Source organism: Sorex fumeus, unplaced genomic scaffold, assembly GCF_029834395.1.
Source record: "Sorex fumeus unplaced genomic scaffold, SorFum_2.1 ptg000002l, whole genome shotgun sequence".
NCBI classification, from domain to species: Eukaryota; Metazoa; Chordata; class Mammalia; order Eulipotyphla; family Soricidae; genus Sorex; species Sorex fumeus.
The window spans coordinates 59,897,671-59,906,068 of NW_026606059.1; the positions used below are offsets into that span (position 1 = coordinate 59,897,671).

Here is an 8,398-nt window from a genome sequence, read left to right on the forward strand (position 1 = left end):
ATTATAAACCATATTAGCAATCTTCTCTGTAATAACAGATACATCTTCCATTATGTTATCTATTTGTGTTTGGGTCTTTGTTCCAAGAAAATACAAAAGAAGAGACTTACTTCTGTGTCAGACACTCATTAACGCAGTATATATTTCTTACATTCTAACTTCTATTATGTTTAATCACTGCTATTCATAGGAAGAGATGGCTGCTGAGTGCATATTCATGCTTATTTCTGGGGAGATGAGTTCATAATCCATCTTGAAAGACATTACCTTTGATGACCGTGTCCAAAATTTCTTGCCTTCTCACTCTCCCACTAGCTCACACACTACCCTTTAGACAGACTCCACTCTGGTGGAATGCCATTTGAACCATTTCATCTGGGAAGACCTAACCACTTCCTCAAGATGTGATTTTTCTTTTTTGATTCTTAAGTGAAGTGGCTCAGTTAATTGATAAAGGATCAGTCCTATGATAAAGAATCAAAGGGGATAATCCTTTTTTTTTAATAAAAACTCCTCCAATATTTTAAAGATGCAAACCTGTGCCTTTTCACGGCTGGCAGTGATGCTGCTGATGAGAAAAACCTCCCTAGACCAAGATGATCTATCCAAGATCTATTTATTTTTCCATAATCCTTCTGTTTATGTGTTCTTCAATGACTAATGAGGCCAATCTGGAACTGGCATATTTTGCCACAACTTAGACAGATGGTTTCAGTATATGTACATAAAGAAAGTAATGTTGAAAATGTGAAAACAAAGATATATTTTGTACTATTATGAGTGTTTCTAAGAAAACAAAGATAAAATAACAAGGAGGCATGAGAAGGTTTCAATGTTACTAAACCATACCACATAATTCTTCTTCCTTAGAAGACTCTGTCTTCTCAACATCAGGTATGAAAATCCTTGTGTGTATGTATATGTGAATATATATGCATATGTATATATATATACATATATATAATATATTTAGCCCAAACACTTGGGTAAAGTCTAAACATATGCTGTAGTCATTGCCTTAGAAAGCTTGCATAAGCAATATTAAGTGAACTGTTTCTGATAAAAAATATGACCTCACTCCAAACCCAGGCACTTTCTAGAATTGAAGCAAATCCAAATATTTCTGGTCAATTTGAAATACAAACAAGTCTGTCTATTTTTCATGTCTATAGATGACATTTTTCTGAATCTTCTACTCTAATCTAGTTATTCAAAATTTAGACGGGTTTCTCTTGTACGAGAAACCCTAGGAATCTTGGGTTGTTGCAATTCTTAATGCTAAGGGCCTAAAACACTGAAGACACATTTATTTAATCGTTTATTTTTTCACTTTGGTGTGCTGAACAAATACTCACTCAACACGCCATTACATATGACAAGATCAGATCATGGGTGATGCAAAATTTTAACGAATATATTCACCTTGGAGGTGGAGAGATAGCACAGCAGGTAGGGTTATTGCTTGCACGTGGCCAACCCGGGTTCGATTCCAAGAATCCCATATGGTCCCCTGAGCACCGCCAGGAGTAACTCCTGAGTGCAGAGCCAGGAGTAACCCCTGTGCATCACCAGGTGTGATCCAAAAAGCAAAATATATATATATATATATATATATATATATATATATATATTCATCAGCCTTGTCTTCGAGAAGGGCTAGAGCGATAGCACAGCGGTAGGGCGTTTACCCTGCATGCAGCCAATATGGCCAACCCGAGTTCAATTCCTCCGCCCCTCTCAGAGAGCCTGGCAAGTTACTGAGAGCATCTCGCCCGGACAGCAGAGCCTGTCAAGCTACCCGTGACGTATTCGATATGCCAAACACAGTAACAAGTCTCACGATGGAGACGTTACTGGGCCCACTAGAGCAAATCGATGAACAATGGGAGGGCCGTGACCGTCTTCGAGAAACTAACAGGTACATTAACACATTTTATGATACAGTAAGAAAAAAATGTATAGTTCCTTAGAAAGTATTGGGGGTTTTCTGCTAATGGCTTTGGTAGAAGGAAGTACAGAAGACAAGAGAGGAAAGATTTGAAGCATAGTAAATTGCCTTGAGATACATCGCCTTGAAATTTGTGCCATACTAGTGCCATTACTAACAAATCAACTACGCACTTAGTCATTTGTTTTGGTAGAAAAAACAAGAATTGTGTATGGCTTTTGATTGCTTGTGTACTATTAGTTACTAGATCCTTTGATAGAACAAAGAAGGCTGGAAAGAAAAGAGATGTGCAGTGGGCCACAAGTTCACAATTCATACACCATTGCAGTGAAACTCTCCAAAATTTCAGAATTCTAAATTTTAAGTTGAATATATCTAGGTCATTGGGAAGTTATGGGGCTTTGGGATAAAAAAAAAAATATTTTGTATTTTTAGACAGTGGTAGGGCGTTTGCCTTCCACGCAGCCAACATGGCCGACCCAAGATCGATTCCTCCACCCCTCTTGGAGAGCCTGGCAAGCTACCCATGGTGTTTTCGATGTGCCAAACACAGTAACAACAAAAGTCTCCAATGGAGATGTTACTGGACCCGCTCGAGCAAATCGATGAATAACGGGAGGACAGTGACAGTGACAGTGAATTTTTAATTAACATGAATGAAAAGAAATTATTTTTCTATTCTAGGCCTATACATTTACACATTGTGTATAGTTAAGAAGCTAGTTTTGAGCATCATAGGCTTGTGCATGCCAGACTTCTGGTCTGTAGAGTGATATTTCCTCAGAATCCCTGTAGGTATTCATCTATTTGTTTCAAATTGATTCCTTTCAAGTAACCACAGTGAAAAGTTTCCTTCTTATACTTACTTGCTACTTTCAGTGTACTTGTATCTACATTGAGATGATTTGAAACGGTGGGTTTAGGTGGTTTCATAACATGGTACCTGATCTTTGAAACTGGATGGTCTTCAATTTTCTGAAAAATAACATAATAGGAGATATGAAAGGGTTGAGTCCTTCCTCTCACAGGGTTATTTTGAAGATTGAAATTAGGGTCAATATGTAAAGAATTAAGGAACTATGCCTGATTCGTGGTGAGTATTTAATAAAAGTTGCCTTAAAGCACACTCCTATTTAAATCATAGTAAAGGACAGAAATAATATTTTTATTCAAAGTAGCATTTTTACTTCTAACACAGCACACAAAACACAGCATTCATTCACTAAATAAGTGATTGGATGACTAAACGAAACATTTAAAAAACTGATTTAAGTAGCCTGCAAAAGATTTCCCTGGCTTCTCAAATTTCTTAATGGTTCTTAAATAAGTGGCTCAAAAATGAAAGATTTATGTATGTTAGAAATGTGGGCCAACACACATAATTTTATCTGAACAAAGGGAGTCAAAACTTATTATTATTTACAATGAAGACTTGATGTCTGGGAAAGTAGAGCATACATATAAATAGCATAGACACTTTCTAGAACAAAGTATCTTAAAGTTTCTTAGGAAAATGGAGCCACCTACAGGACAAGTTAATTTACAATGAAATAAAACAAAACTTTGATTAGTTATGGAAGAGGAAGGTTTTTTTGTTTGCTTGTTTGTTTTCCATTTTTTCGTTGGTTTAATTTTTTTTGCTCTTTTTTATTATAATTATATGGCTCTAGTTTTTTAAAAAGAATCATATCCAGAATATGACGTGTGAAGTTCTGGTTTGACACCTGGCATTGCATGGCCACCAACACCCAGTATAGCCCAGAGTGTCTCCAGGATGACTTGCCAGCAATATATAAACAAATAAATATTAGAATAGCATATTCACTGTAGAACCTAAAATTAAGGAAATGTAAAGAAGACTCTGCCCTAAGTTAGAATGATTCCTGACTGAATTGCCTGAGGGAAAAGGAGAGTAGAGAGGCTGACATTAGATTTGTTAAAACCATCAGGTCCTCACAAAGCGTTGAAAGAGTCTGATTCAGTTGTAACTTAATGACTCTGTGAAAGGACATCACTCATTCACTTATTGCAGCTGAATATACTGGCAGAGGGACAGATCCACGGGGGTTCCGGGGCCGAGATCTCCAAGCCTACTCGGATTGGAGTCGAGCATCCTCCACCCAGATCCTCCAAATTCCAGTAGGCGGGGGTCACACCCACCACCTGGCCCCCTGGCGCCGTGTAATCCCATCAACGGCCAAGACTCAGAGACTATAAAATCCAGCTCCCGGACGAGAACAGTGCAGTTTCCTGCCCCAGCGCCTGGCTGTTCCTCGCCGGGGCCCCTTGGGGGGGAGCGGGTTGAGCTTATCAGGAAATCTTTTTATGACATCTTATTATCTCATTCCTACTTTGGACAAACTTGCAGGCTATCGAATGTAGCCTGCCCACAGGGCAGAGTCTGGCAAACTCCCCGTGGCGCACCAAATATGCCAAATACCAGTAACAATGATGGGTCTCATTCTCCTAAAGAGCCTTGAATATAATCTCAGGGCTAGGATGAAGGAGACGTTACTGGGGCCTGCTCGAGGCAATCGACGACTAACAGGATGATGAAATGAAATGAAAATGAAATATATATATATATATGTGTGTTTGTGTGTGTGTGCACGAAGGAATGAAAGGAAAAACAAACCCAGATTAACTTTCCTGATGGAGCACTGTTACTTTCTAACATTATATAGGATCCAAGTGTACAGCATTATAAAATCAGCATTTGCATATATTGCATTATGTTCACAAAACCCTGGTTTTTATCTTTTATCATACAATTCACCCCTTTGACCCATTTTTATTACTGCCTTTCCTCTTCTGCTCTGATTACCTCTATTTCTTCAAAGCGTTTGTTTTCTAGAATACCCTTTTGAGGTAGGATTTATTCATCCCAGTTATCAAGCAGGAAAAATGAGGTAGGTGCTGAGTAGGTCTGTTTCAAGTTCTTTTGTGTCACCAACCTAGCAATTTGGCTGAGGTTTCTGTCTCTGACTTTCTGACTTGTCGTTCTTACATGCACCCAAAGTAGGGTGCATTACAATAGTAAGTAAAGTAAAGGCCCTCCCGTTGATCATCGATTTGCTCGAGCGGGCCCAGTAACGTCTCCATTGGAGACTTTGTTGTTACTGTGTTTGGCATTTCGAATACGTCATGGGGAGCTTGCCAGGCCCTGGCGTGAGGGCGAGATACTCTCAGTAGCTTGCCGGGCTCTCCGAGAGGGGCGGAGGAATCGAACTCGGGTCGGCCATGTTGGCTGCGTGCAAGGCAAACGCCCTACCGCTGTGCTATAGCACAGCATTACAATAGAGATTTATTATTATTAATAAGTCTTTTTTAATTTTTTAATAATGAAACCACTCAGACTGTACCCTCCTTCTCCCTCTTCCAGAAGAAGAGAACAATCATTAATGGTAAAGGTAGCTGCAAAAGCAATCCTAGAACCTACTTCCTGCTCAGGAGAGGGATACCCTGGCACTTCCTCATGTTTTTGGGTGCTCTGCATGATCATAGAAATCTCTATAGTAACGAACCATAGAAATGATCCCTGAACCTATGGTCTATGCATAAGTCTTAATTCTAAAATCGAAGATGAGATTGGTTCTTTTATAACTAAGTATATGTAATTTTTAAAGATGTTTAAACTGTACTCGTTTTTACTAGTCAGGTGTTCTTGGGCAAATTCATTACTATCTCTTAGACGCTATTTCTTTGGGGCTGGAGAGATAGCACAGCGGGTAGGGCGTTCGCCTTACAAGCGGCCAACATGGCCGACCCGAGTTCGATTCCTCCGCCCCTCTCGGAGAGACCGGCAAGCTACCGAGAGTATTCGATATGCCAGACACAGTAACAACAAAGTCTCCAATGGAGACGTTACTGGGCCCGCTCGAGCAAATCGACGATCAATGGGAGGGCCTTTACTTTTTTACTAGACGCTATTTCTTTAACTGTTAAGTACTGCTAATAGTTCACCTTTTGTTTTGAAGATTTCAAGAGACCATCTCTATGAAGTACCCAGATATAAAGTAAAATAAAATGAACGTATGGTGAGAGTCAAATTGAATAAAGATTGAATAGAGCTATCAGAAAGATAACTCAGGACATAGAGCACACGCCTATCACTGTATGCCCCCCCTCCCTATCTAGGTGTGGACCTAGTGTCCCTGAACAATATAGGGTCTAGGCAATAAGTTATCAAATTTCTACTGCAAGCATCTCCAGTAGTGTCCCCTTGAGTCCTGAGCCTTGTAATAAAAAGAAAAAATACATGCATAAAACAAGGTCCATGCTTTAATACAAAAGAACACAAAATATACTTATTTGTGCCTTTTACCCAATAACAATTCTAAATGGTCCCTGTGCTGTAACTTAAGTAAATATAATTCAATACAGGAAAAAGAGGGAGGCATTTGATAAAACACGTACAGCATCAAAATAAGGGTTCAACTAATTCAGATTCTGAAAGCAATTTGTATTTGGTTTTCAAACTTCTGCAACCTCTCAGATATCGGAAGCCTTGAAACAGCATTGAGTCACTAAGCTACAGATTGGACATGAGTATAAATAAATACATATATTTAAAAAATTAAACAAAACACTGGAATCTACCAAGAAGTTAAAATCTTGAAAATGTCTCTGCAAAATTGGAGCAGTCACTTCCATGCTTCCTCTAGCATCTTTTCATTATTTTTCTGCTCTGATATAAACTCCCTGTCCCCAATGCAGAACTTCTCAAGCCTTGTGAGGTTTCCCCCATCTTTCATTCACTTTTTTTCTATTTCCCTTCCATTAAATCATCTCCATTATTTTCTTTTTATTTTTATCACCATCAAATATCAACTGTTTCACAAATATCTACAGTCCAAGACACAGGGCAATTGAACACTGCCACAAGGGGAAATATTTATATGTTTGAGGTGGAATCTTAATAAATCAGCTTTTGATTAAGTGTATGATTATTTATCAGCAGATGTTAGATTTGTACACCTGTTTTATAGACCCAGGGTGTGTCAAAATGTCTCACATGGAAAAAAATTTAAGAAGCCACTGTCTAGGGCAGGTGAAACTATTTTATTTTATTTTATTTTATTTTTGAATCACCATGAGATAGAGTATTACAAAATTGGCCATGATTGCACTTCAGTTAGACAATGTTCCAACACCCGTCCCTTCACCAATGTAATTTTCCAGCACCAGTGTCCCCAGTTTCCCTCCCACCCCTTCAAGCCATCCTCACCCCAGTCTGCCTCTATGGCACGCACCTCTTTTGTCTCTCTTTCTCTTTCTAATTTTAGGCATTATGGTATGCTATACAGATTTTATTTGTATTTTTAATTTTTCCAGGGACTTGTAATGAATATCCAAGAGCAAAACATGAGCTCATTGATATCCCTTCACCAACATAGAAACACGCAGGTAATGCCAGTTGGTAAGGTTATAGCACTTCCTTTTTATATGTGTCAGTTAGAAGATGCCCAGTTATGCTTGAGGGCCATGCGTGAGGTGCCAGGGATTGAATCAGGACTTTGATCATGTGGGGCATATGTACTTTACCTCTTGAGTTAAACCTTCAAGCCTCCAACTCATATCATTTATTAAGCGGCAAAATCAGGACACACTCTAATTATTTAGCTGAAAATCTCTTCCCACTATCTGTGGCAAAAGAGTTCCTAACACATTACTGCTATTTCCAGAGCATTTGCTGAGCATATTTTAAAGTTTGCTTGGCTTAAGAATCAAATCATTCTCACCCATCAGCTTCTGCAGGTGTCAAGAACTCACACTGTTACTACATTGTGAAGCAAGATTAGCAATATTTGTCCACCTGAGTCCGATAGAATATAGTAATTTTCCATGCCTGAGGTCCAAATGAAGAGAAAGATGACCAGAGACTAATTGTGAACTACAAACAAGGATATTTCAGTCACTCTGATTTGCATATCCAATTACACTATTTTCTGGTATACTACACCAGCATTTTGATTAATGTTACTTTCTTGGCTAGTTCTTCAGTTGCAGCAACACACAGATTTCTGTCTACATGTACTATTAACTGTCATCTGAGCTTCCCACTCAAGGCAGCAGATAATTACACATTTTGGAAGCTGGGTGTCACAACTAATTAACTTGACAAGCTTAGGATGATTTAGGTAGAAATGAAGACTTTACAAACCTATTTTGTGGTATCCCAGTGTAAATAGAGAGGTGATTAAGTGCAAGAACTACAATAAAATAAAACTGGCTTAAACCCAGGCATAAGAGGATTGAAGAGAAAAATTTTGAGCTTTGGAGCCAAAGGGGTCAAAGTTCAAATCCCTGCTCTACTACTTACTAGTTGAAAGGTCTTTTCCCGGGCATTTATATGTTCTACTCATTTAAATGTCTATGAAATTAATTTGTAAATATAGGTTTGCTTGGAAGAAAATATTGAAACTTGTATTTTTAACAGACTAACTTAAG

General features: G+C 38.5%; 1 non-coding gene across 1 annotated transcript; it reads right to left on the reverse strand.

Annotated features, from left to right (window-relative positions):
- Nucleotides 1-5,294: 5,294 nt before the first annotated feature.
- Nucleotides 5,295-5,502, reverse strand: LOC130023553 (small nucleolar RNA U3). The gene has a single exon (XR_008792479.1). It is a non-coding gene; the product is annotated as a small nucleolar RNA U3 (small nucleolar RNA).
- Nucleotides 5,503-8,398: the final 2,896 nt, after the last annotated feature.